Source organism: Nannobrachium achirus, assembly GCF_963921795.1.
Source record: "Nannobrachium achirus genome assembly, chromosome: 13".
Lineage (NCBI taxonomy): Eukaryota > Metazoa > Chordata > Actinopteri > Myctophiformes > Myctophidae > Nannobrachium > Nannobrachium achirus.
Genome location: NC_137833.1, coordinates 11571614 through 11583671, shown reverse-complemented (window position 1 = coordinate 11583671; position 12058 = coordinate 11571614). Strand labels below are relative to the sequence as shown.

The 12058-nt window shown below is 41.7% G+C and overlaps 1 pseudogene across 1 annotated transcript; it reads right to left on the bottom strand.

The window, feature by feature from the left end:
• Positions 1-9822: 9822 nt before the first annotated feature.
• LOC308297149 (T-complex protein 1 subunit theta-like) lies at positions 9823-10742 on the bottom strand (annotated as a pseudogene). Its single transcript has one exon. The product of its transcript is annotated as a T-complex protein 1 subunit theta-like (transcript).
• Positions 10743-12058: the final 1316 nt, after the last annotated feature.

Below are 12058 nucleotides of genomic sequence, written 5' to 3'. Positions count from 1 at the left end.
TAGTGGATCACTGGTTAGTTATGATAAAGGACTTTGATAAAGTGAGTAACTTAAGAAAGATGTACTCCATTTTCATTTTATGAACAATTATTTTCATGTCACACCATATGACGATTTTAGGCACAAGTACAACAAACTGCTGAATAAAGTCTGATTCCAATAAAATATCTAAAAACAAAATGTATTTCCATAAGGTTGAGAGTGAGTAGAACAAAAGTAAATAACTTTTATGCCTGCAATTTAAAGTTTTTTTAAAAACACATTTTTTGGGGCGTCACGTCACTGACCCATATACTTATTGTTATGTCATCTTTTGGTGGTTTTGTTGACCTTGGCGTAGAGGTCATTTGATGAGTCAGGTTTGACGGTAGCATAAGTCACCTCATCATCATCGTTATCTTGGGTCCTGGCTCCTCCCACAGCTGCCCTCGCCTGATTGGTGTGGATGACAGACGCGTACGTCAGACTGTCATCGGGATCGATCTGATTAGCTGTTAGACTGAGGCGGCTCGCTGTTATTGTGCTTTGGGTTAGGGTCAGATTGGTTGGGCTCAGGGGAATTCCTTGAGTTGGTGTGTTCTTCCTCTTGAGAATGGAGAAGATCACCAGCGCTGTCGCTATGACTACAACCACAACGACCACAACCACAACGACCACAACACTCACTGGGATGATGAAATCCCTCTGGTCTGGTTCTGTGGAGAGAGAGCAGGGTCAGTTGTTACACTTTGATACAACACAGATGTGATGAATACTGTGAATTTGTATACTGTACACTAAATGAACACAACTTTATTTTTATGGTATCATTACAACCAGGGCAGGAATTTCATGGAGGCCATGGCCGCCGTTCCCCCTAAGTTTGGCCTTGTGCCCCTCAAAAGAATGGCATGACCTGAGGCCACAGGGGCCTTAATGCCCCAGCTGACTGTACCACTTTCTCCTCTGTCTCTTTCTTGTCAATAAGTGGACAGTAGACACCAGTGTCTCTTTCTTGTCATGTAGACACCAGTGTCTTTTGTTGAGATTCTGAAATCTTAACTCCCGAGTCCCCATCTTTAAACAAATCCAGTGACTTTGATTGGTGTTTGGCTAAGCATGGATCTGATTGTAAATACCATAATTTATCTATTTCACTGCAGATTTGGTTATCATCCCTAACCCTTAAATTCAACAAATTATTTCAATCATGTTTTAATTTGATGGCCTACCTGCCCTGACATTTGGCATTTGTGCCCCCCAAAATGTACAACACCAAAGGCCCGGGCCTGATTACAACTGACCCAAATTACAACATTACAACTCACTCACATTGCAATAATGAATTACATTAATGTAATATGGGGTCATTTACAATTCCCCTCTCCTACCTTGTGTCTTGTCTCCTGGGAAGTCAATAAACGTCTTCTGTTTTCCGTTGACAGTCACCTCACATCTGAACGTCTTGGCCGAGTCGTGTTTGTTGAGGGTCAGAGTGGTAGAACATCCAGAGTTGTCTTTTATCAGGTTATTGTCCGCATTTATCCAGCTCAGCTTAATAGCACAGTTCACACAGCACAGGTATTCAAACAGAGTGCACGTTAATGTCTGTCCTGTCCTTCCTCTGGTGATGTTCAGCACAGACAGATTAATTATTTGATCCTCTCCATGTTGCTTGCCATTTTTAAATTGTTGACATGTATAGCGTCCAGCATCTTCAGTTCTGATATCTTTAACAGTGAGAGAGCAGTCAGACCCCAAACTAATTTGGTTTGGGTTAAATGGACTTTTAATCTTACCAAACTCAGCCACAGCAACATTAACATTAACTGAACGTTTCTGGACAAAACTCCAAGTAGTTGATTTGCAGTCATGATCATCAGGTAACATGTTGTCACATGATGGCAAGTTGACAGTATCTCCAGATCTTCTGTAGAGAGTCGGCAGTGTTATGTCAGCGTTGTTTCCTCCAAACAGCAGAATTAAAAACAGACAAGTCCATCTGATCCCGGACATTCTGATCTGAACTTTCTCACTTTTGGTTTTGCTTTGTTTCTGTCTGTTTCTCTGAGCTGTTTCTATCTACGTCTGCCTGTGTCTCTGTCTGTTTCTAGATGTCTCTTTGAGCGTTCTTTCCCTATGACTGCCTGTTTGAGTGGTCTCTGTACGTTTGTCTCTGTGTGTCCAGTAAGGCTTACAGGAAACCAGCAGAAGCTTTGTGGTTAAAGTTAGTTCTTCATTCATTGGCATATCGTACTGAAGGCTGTTTCCTGTGAAAATGTTGTAATGCAGTTCACATGAACCATGTCATAATATACCTTAGCGCAGTTGTGTGGAAATAAGAAAAAAGTCCCCTGTCCCCCCTGTGCCACCTAGAACTGGAATTTATTGTTGGGGTCATGTGATCAGTGACATACGGTCGGTGTACTCTTTGGCTCCGCCCTCAAGGCTGTCTCATTGAGTCTGAGTCACAGTGATTTGGCACAGAGTCACAGTGATGTGGACATCAGGGATCTTCATATATGGGCATAAAAGGGATTTGTTCCCCTGGCATCACAGGGATCTCCATATATGGCAATATATGGAGATCCCTGCTATGAGTATCTGACATCGCCTGTTTATGCCCATATATGGAGATCCCTGCTCTGAGTATCTGACATCACTATAATGTCACCTGTGATGTCGCAGTGATGTGTCAGGGGAACCACAGTGTCAGGCGTTACCCGTCCGGACGGTTGTCCGGACAGACAGAGCTGTGACGGTTCTGATAGTAAACTGCGGCCTACGGTCGCAAAAAACTGTAGCTATTATTAATTACATTTATGCATAGGACATATGGTAAAATAAGTAAAGTGAAAACAAATACTGCCAAAATATGTACATTTAAAATTGTCCATTGTTTTATTTGTCAGAACAGTTTAATAAAAATATGATGATTATGATGATAATTCTTTTGCTTTGTTTTTGTTTAAGGATATCATGGATTAGAGGATATAAATTATAATGTTAACAAAGCAGGCATATAAAAGAGAAATAATATAAATATTTAAAATAATGACAACATCCAAAACTAGTGGATTTTTGATTTCCTGAAAGAGATCAAAGGAGATTAACTCTTTGTTGTCATCTTGTGGTGTGTCTTTCTTTTTGGAGCTGTGTGAAACACAGGCTCCCTATACGTGGCCGTGTGGGTCTGTGTGTGTGTCTGTCTGTCTGTCTGTGTGTATGTAGCCTGAACTTCCTAAACTTCGGCACGCCACTAGTCCCACAGTTTTGCCACCACACACTCGCGCCATATGTCAAATCGACCGGCTTACTCGGGAATCGTGGGCTATTACTTTTCTAAGAGAAAGGTTCTATAGTTTAATTGATATTTATTTATTAGTGAATTAATTTTCCCCATTGACTTATAATGGGAATTGCAAAAACTCACATTCAATTATTTGTCTCTCGCAAACCATAGGGGCTAGAGTTTAAAGACTTGGAGAGGAGGTTCATAATGATTTCAAGGATTAAATAAAAAATAATTGTGTCATTTGGCCGCATGGTGGCGCCATAACACCCCACTTTACGTTTTGGCCTGTAACTCTTGAACCGTAGGTCGGAAAATTAAAAATATTTTTCCCTGGATTCCTTGGGTCATGACGCATCTCCCCATATAGGCCACGCCCATTTGCGCCATGATATATTTTCCGCCATCTTGCATTTTCTCCAAAACACACTTTTTGCTCCTTTTCCTACATATTTTCTTCAAATGTCACAAAAATCGGTACACATGATCCACACACACACACACACACACACACACACACACACACACACACAGCTCCACTTCACACGGGTGTGATTTTTCTTTTTTGTTGACCTAGTCGTAGAGGTCATTTGACCCTGGATCCTCCCACAGCTGCTCTCTCCTGATTGGTGTGGATGACAGACAGGTATAGGTCAGACTGTCATCAGGAGCGATCTGATTCGCTCATATACCGTGGCGGCTTGCTGTCGTTGAGCTCTGATTGGTTTAGCTCTGAAGAATATCGTGGGTGGGCGTGATCTTCCTCTTGACAACGAAGATCACCAGTGCTGTTGCTATGACGACAAACAACACAACGATCACCCGGGTGATGACATGGCTGTGGTCTGGTGAGAGAGAGAGCAGGGTCAGTTATTACACTTTGAAACAATCCAGATGGGCTCATATTGAGCGCTGCAAACCGCTCCTACATGTATGGAGATCCATACTAATACACATAAACGTCATGGACCATACAAAGAGATATGCACGTGTGTTGTTTTTGCACCGCTCACTTAGCACAGGTGCGATTTTTTAAATACACTAAATTAACTTGTTGAAGCATCGTTATTACAACTGAACAACATATCATCATGACCACCTTTTGTTCCTTTTGTCCTTTGTATATTATATAGTATAGTGTTTTGTTAGCCTGGCTCCAGCCAATAGACCCGCCCACTCTCTGAGTGAACTGCATCTCTTGGTCTGGATGTGTCATATGACGTGTCTCTTGCTACCGAAAGCTTCTCAAACCGACCGAAACCGACCAATGAAATCAATGCAATGCGGAGGAGGGGCATTCTAACTTTTGAAAATCAACAGAAACAGTGGAGGGAGGGGTGGCTGCGTGGCTCACCAGAGTTCTTAATTGCTCCCTTTGAACAAAAGGGCTCCGAACTGCAGTCATTGATTGAGCCATACAAGTGTCGAATAGCTCGTTAGTGATTCTCTCTAATCAATGAAACATCAAAGACAATGACCTGTTTGGTGCATGTCATTGAGGGGAGGGGGAGGAGGGAATGTTTTGTGTGCAAAAGTCAAACACAACCCCTCCCACCAGATCTCTTGTGATTGGGAATTTCAAATGTTAAATCCCCTCCCCTTTTCAATCAAATAGAATGGCCACAAGTTCAGACTCAAGCCCCAGCGTCGAGTCTGAAATCAGGCTAGTGTTTTGTATTTGTTGTTCATATGTATCATGATGATGAATTGAATACATAGGACTACAATGGAAACAAGTCCCCTGGACTTTTGTATAATCCATTTAGTCCATGGAGTCAGCTATAGAATTACCCCCTCTTACCTTGTGTCTTCATGTCTCCTGGGAAGTCAATGAATGTCTTCAGTTCTCCGTCGACAGTCACCTCACATCTGAAAGTCTTGGTCGAGTCGTGATTGTTGATGGTCAGAGTGGAAGAACACCCAGCTCCAGAGTTGTCTTCTATCGGGTTATTGTCTGCATTTAACCATCTCAGCTTAGCACAGCTTTTAGATTTTTCAAACAGAATGCACGTTAATGTCTGTCCTGTCCCACTGTCTCCTCTGGTGATGTTCAGTACAGATAGATTAATCAGTTGATCGTTTCCAAGTTTGATTCCATTGTGAAATTGTTGACACGAATAGCGACCAGCATCTTCAGCTCTGATGTCTTTAACAGTGAGAGAGCAGTTAGACTCCAAACTCATTCTGTTTGTGATAGATGGATTGCCTTTACTTTTAATATTACCAAACTCAGCCACAGCAACATCAACAAATGAATCTTTTTGGACAAAAAGCCAAGTAGTTGATTGACACCCAGGATCATCAGGTAACATGTTGTCACATGATGGCAGGTTGACGCCATCTCCAGATCTTCTGTAGAGCCTTGGCACTGTTAGTTGGGCGTTGTTTCCTCCAAACAGCAGAATTAAAAACAGTCGAGTCCATCTGATCCCAGACATTCTGATCTGAACTTTCTTACTTTTGGTTTTGCTTGGTTTCTATCTGTTTCTCTGAGCTGTCTCCCCGAGCTGTCTCTCTCTATGTATGGCTGTTTCTCTGTCTGTGTGTCTCTAGATGTCTCTTTGAGTGTTCTTTCTATACTAGACCTTACCCGTTTGAAGATATGTGCTCCAATATATGTGCAGAGTGTGGGTTATGGAGAAATTAACTGTAACTGGTGCGTGTGTGAGAATATGTGGGAGCATCATAATGTAAGGAGCAACCCATGGAGGAGTGTATATTTTTTGATGGATACAAATAATTTAACAGCTAAATTAGGTGAATAGAAGTATGGGGATGTATGCGCTTGCCATACCCGTCGGAAGATAAGACACACATCAAATGCACCCGGTGCATTAGTGACCCGTGCATGCAGGCAAACCACATATATGAGAGAGAGAGAGAGAGAGAGAGACACTGCAACATTCCTAACTGTGAGATTGGTGTGTGTTAGGCTGATACTTCAGTCCGCACATCACCACCCCCTGTTGGTGGGTGGTTTGTAGTGGATAAGCATTTACTGACTGACTGAGTGACTGACCTCCTACTGACTGACCTCACTAATTATATGATAGATGTCTGCCTGTTTGAGTGGTCTCTGTACGTTTGTCTCGGTGAGTCCAGTAAGGCTGACAGGAAACCAGCAGAAGCGTTGTGGTTAAAGTTAGTTCTTCATTCATTAGCATATCGTACTGCAGGCTGTTTCCTGTGAAAATGTTGTAATGCAGTTAGAACGCAGAATAGACTTATAAAGGGGAATACCACACATTTTCAACATTTGGCTTGCACAGTACACTTTCATGATGTCACTGATCATGACCCTAAAATTAATCCTCCAGTTCTAGGCAACACAGAAGGGGGGGGTTCTTTTTCCAACCAACAACTCTAAGGTCGGCCTATGTAACGGGTGTGTCTGGCTCTACAGTATAACTGGCTGGCTGCACATCCGTTAACCCCTGATGACCTCTGCGTTGTGTTCTGGTGGTATGGTGAAAGGAGGGACAAGGACCACAGGTTGCTGCTGGTTGCACTTTTACTGGCAGTGGTTTGGTGGCGCTGTACAGTCAAAATAAATACACACACTGTGTGAGTATGGAGTCTTTCACAGGTTCAGCTACACACAGAAACCCTCCTCCTCTCAGTGAATCCAGCATGAACTGACCGATAAACATTTAGCATTCCAATACATTGTATTATGTGTATACTGTACAAAACCAAAGAAACAGTAACAATAATAATAATAAACCACACACCAGCTCCAGCATAATTAAAGGGATATTTAACTTTAAAAAAACCTTTGGTAATTTTATCGTCTAATCAGGATTTTATGAACACCCTGAACAGTTTTTAATTTGCTAGATTCGATATTTAGATATTTGATGTAAATGTTACCAGGCCCTCCAGGCCCAGGGCCTCTCCCCACACACACCCATTGTAACTTCATATTTCATTTTAACCATGATAGATTCATTAAAAACACCCATAACTTTTTCTGGTGACTCATATTACCCTCCTAATACATGAGCAGGCCGTGTTTTTCGATAACTTTTTTCATTTATTTTTAATAATTATTTTTTGTATTCCATTGTTTCCATTTTCCCAAATAATTAAATAAAATAAATTACCCATTATTTTATTTGTCAGAACAGTTTAATAATATGATGATTATGATAATGATACTTTATTCGTTTTTTTAGTATATCATGGATTAGAGATTAGAGGATATAAATTGTAATGTTAAGAAAGCAGACATATAAAAGAGAAATAATACATATATTTAAAATAATGACAACATCGGAAACTAGTGGCGGAGGTGACAGATAAAATGTCACATAGGCAGTAGATTTATAAACAGACATAATATAAAGCAAATCTATATACAGATCATGATTGAAGCTTTTTGCAGGTATTTCCAGAAAAGAGATTAACTTTGGTGTTTTTTTGTTGACCTTGGCATAGAGGATGTTTGGCCCTGGCTCCTCCCACAGCTGCTCTCGCCTGATTGGTGTGGATGACAGACAGGTATAGGTCAGACTGTCATCAGGAGCGATCTGATTCGCTGATATACCGTGGCGGCTTGCTGTCGTTGAGCTCTGATTGGTTTAGCTCTGAAGAATGTTGTGGGTGGGCGTGATCTTCCTCTTGACAACGAAGATCACCAGTGCTGTTGCTATGACGACAAACAACACAACGATCACCCGGGTGATGACATGGCTGTGGTCTGGTGCTGTGGAGACAGAGAGAGAGCAGGGTCAGTTATTACACTTTGAAACAATACAGATGTGCTGATATTTGTATACACTAATGAACACAACTTATTTTATGGTAGCGTCATTACAACTGACCAAAATCCAGTGGTGTAAAGTAACTAAGTACATTTACTTAAGTACTGTACTTAAGTACACTTTTTAGGTATTTGTACTTTACTTGAGTATTTCCAATTTCCAATACTTTTACTTCTACTCCACTACATCTCAGATCCAAATATTGTACTTTTACTCCACTACAATTATTTTAAAACTTTAGTTACTAGTTACTTACGTAGATATACATTATGATATTATAAAACATACATAAACCACTGTAGCCCTATTTTATAGCTTGGCAATTTGAAAATAGCAGATCTACAAGCTCACATCGCGACGCGTTGTGAGCTTGTAGATTGGCTATTTTCAAACATATTGTACTTTTACTTTTGGTACTTTAAGTACATTTTTATGCCAACACTTTTGTACTTTTACTTGTAACAGAGTACTTTTACTCAAGTAAAGAAATTGAGTTCTTTTTCCACCACTGCCAAAATCACATTACAACTCACTCACATTATAATTAATGACAATATGTAATACATTTACACGTTACAACATTTACTCTCTCCTACCTTGTGCTTGTGTCTTGTCTCCTGGGAAGTCAATGAATGTCTTTTGTTCTCCGTCAGTCACCTCACATCTCACCGTCTTGGTTGGGTCGTCATTGTTGAGTGTCAGAGTGGTAGAACATCCACCTCCAGTGTTGTCTTTTATAAGGTTATTGTCTGCATCTAACCATCTCAGCTTAGCACAGCTTTTAGTTTTTTCAAACAGAGTGCATGTTAATGTCTGTCCTGTCCCATTGTCTCCTCTGGTGATGTTCAGTACAGACAGAGAAATCAGTTGATCTTTTCCGTTTTGGATGCCATTTTTAAATAGTTGACACCTATAGCGACCAACATCATCAGTTCTGATGTCTTTAACAGTGAGTGAGCAGTTAGACCCCAAACTTATTCGGTTTGGATTAAATTGACTTCTAATCTTGCCAAACTCAGCCACAGCAACATAAACATTAACTGAACCTTTTTGGACGAAAAGCCAAGTAGTTGATTTACAGTCATGATGATCATCAGGTAACATGTTGTCACATGATGGCAGAATGACAGTATCTCCAGATCTTCTGTAGAGAGTTGGCAATGTTAGTTGTGCGTTGTTTCCTCCAAACAGCAGAATTAAAAACAGTCGAGTCCATCTGATCCCAGCCATTCTGATCTGAACTTTCTCACTTTTGGTTTTGCTTTGTTTCTATCTGCCTATTTCTCTGTCTGTCTATAGATGTCTCTTTGAGCGTCCTTTCCCTATGACTGCCTGTTTGAGTGGTCTCTCTACGTTTGTCTCTGTGTGTCCAGTGAGGCTGACAGGAAACCAGCAGAAGCTTTGTGGTTAAAGTTAGTTCTTCATTCATTAGCATATCGTACTGCAGGCTGTTTCCTGTGAAAATGTTGTAATGCAGTTCACATGCAGAATAGACTTAACTGTCTCTGTATTGTACAGACTCAGAATATATTTGTATGTTTGTTGTATAGGCACTATAGGCCTTTGTTCCATATATAAGGCTTCATATGGTCCAATCCTCCTTTTATTCTCTCTTATTATTCTCGTTTTTGTTGTTGTTGCAATATTTGATTAATTATATTAAACTAGACCTAGAACTAGAATACATGGTCATCAACTATTGGTTTCTGAAGCGGTTGCACTGTTGAGGATGGGTGATGGAAGGGGTTCAATTCAACCCCATGTCCCAGTCTTTCTTTCTCTTCTTTCCTATAGGGGCGCTTTGGGTTCCCCTGCTGGTTTTGCCTTGATCTGGTTATCTCTCACTACTGTGACAGCAGCAATGGTAGCCAGTGTGATGCCCCAGTGTTTGACCAGGTAAGGATCCATGATACCAGCTTCTAGCATTTCCTTCAGGGCAACACTGTCTCCCTCAATTTCCAAGCACATGTTTTTGTCTCCCTCGTGGTGCGCGGCATACAGTTTAGAAATTAGCTTGTTGCCCGTGACGCCGGCGTTCTCGGCCAGGGCGCGGCCTCGAAGGCTTCGGCAAACTTCAGAATGGAATTCTGACGCCAATCCGGATACGACCCTCCATATGACCTGTTCTGTTTGGCCAGCTCAATCTCAGTGGCTCCAGCCCCAGATACCATGGGACGCTTGTCCCTGACGAGGACACTGAAAGTGTTCAGTCCGTCGTCAATGGCCCTTTTGATGTTGTCCATCAGGCGGTCAGTGGAGCCTCTGATCACCAGCGTGGAGACAGCTCGGTCCTTTTTGTCACGTTTGAAGACCCCCACCTGTGTGTCTCCCACCTCTGTCAGGTAGACACTCCCACAGTGACCCATCATCTCCAGGGTAGGAGGGGTGAGCCGGGGAAGTGGTACAGCGCCCAGTGTCTTGCATAACCATCTGAGATCCCGCTCGGTGGTCAGCCTGACCACCATGAGCTGGTATTTGTTGGCATAGTGCAGTGCCATGTCAGCCACGCTGGCACCGGTCACAACCACGTTGGCACCAGCCTTTTTGATCGCCTTCACTTGTGCCTTTATCGTGTTCCTGCTGAAGTTTATCAACTCCTCCCCATCCTTGATCAACTTCACCATGCAATAAAAGGTGCAGGAGAAGACTGCGATCTTGGCGTATTTGACTGACTTGACAACTCCCTCCACTTTTTTCTTGAACACCATGCCTTGCAGCATTTTATTTCAGAGAGGAATGAGCTCAGAAATATACATTCTTTCCAAGTCTGTCCGTCACAGGGTGGAGATTATGAGAGGTACCCAGGGTGTTCAGTATGGTGGACTTTAAAGCAGGAAAGGGGTGTTGGAAAATGGGGTATGCGGGATTGTAGGGGGGTTATGGGGGGGTTCAGGTAGGAAGTCGCCAAATGCCTGAAGGGTTCTTTTTGGTTGAAGGAACTCATGTTCTGTAGTATTTTATGACAAGTTTACACACAATTGTCAGATTACATATACCCTGTTTTGTGACGTGTCATTTAAACATAACGCTTGTACAGTGCCTTCCTAGTAATCATAAATAACCTGACGATCCCGATCCAGATGGTAGGCCGATTGGATTTGACATGGTCAACATGTCAATGAACAATCTGTTAATCAGATTGGTAGCTCCATGGCTAATTAGCTCAAGAGTCAGTTTATTGGATTTGATTTCAGCACCAATATGTTAATGAAAGGCTTATTAAATTATGCATTGACTAAGTCAGAATCCAACATATTACACAACACAATATATTTGGTGCATGACCCTGTCAGAACCTCTGGTGACCCAGTGCTAATATAGGGAGCGTGTCGCTGTTACTACATGTCATCTTTTCGACACCCGACTCTAACCCTCACCCTAACCCTAACCTCTGTGGAGTGAGTCGCTAACCCTCCGGTCGAAATGATGGTCATTCGAAAGAGCGCGATTTTCCCCTAATATATTGTGCTTTGAAGCTGTTGAGAAAGAAAAGCCTCAGATGAACCTATGCATCTTCCATTCCCTGTAGACTGAATCAATAGAGATTACTGCTGGGAAATGATGTTTTCTAAAGGCTTAGTGGGCTTTGTACTATCAGATAAAATGTGGGGTGTGGAAGGTTCTGTCAATGAACCGATCCACAGTAGCTGACCTCACCGCAATTGTTGCAGTTAACACAGCACTAATTCTCTGTGTTAAATCTCCAATGAAGATGTGTAATGCCAATGTGTAATGCCAACGGTCACCCACTGGAACACAGACTAGTGATTGATGATTGCCGATTAACGATACATTTTTAATGACGACAATTTTGATTTACGCTGGTTGGTCAAAAATGATTTATGACCAACCAGCGTGCCTTTATTAGTTTGTTGCCTACACTATATATTTTTTTGTATTTAGGCTACTTGGCCTTTATGGCCTTTTTACATTTTACATCTTTTATATTTTTCCTCACCTGTCCGACTTCCAGTCTGTTTTTAATACGTTTATTGTGTTTTTATGATGTAATTCCAAAATGGCC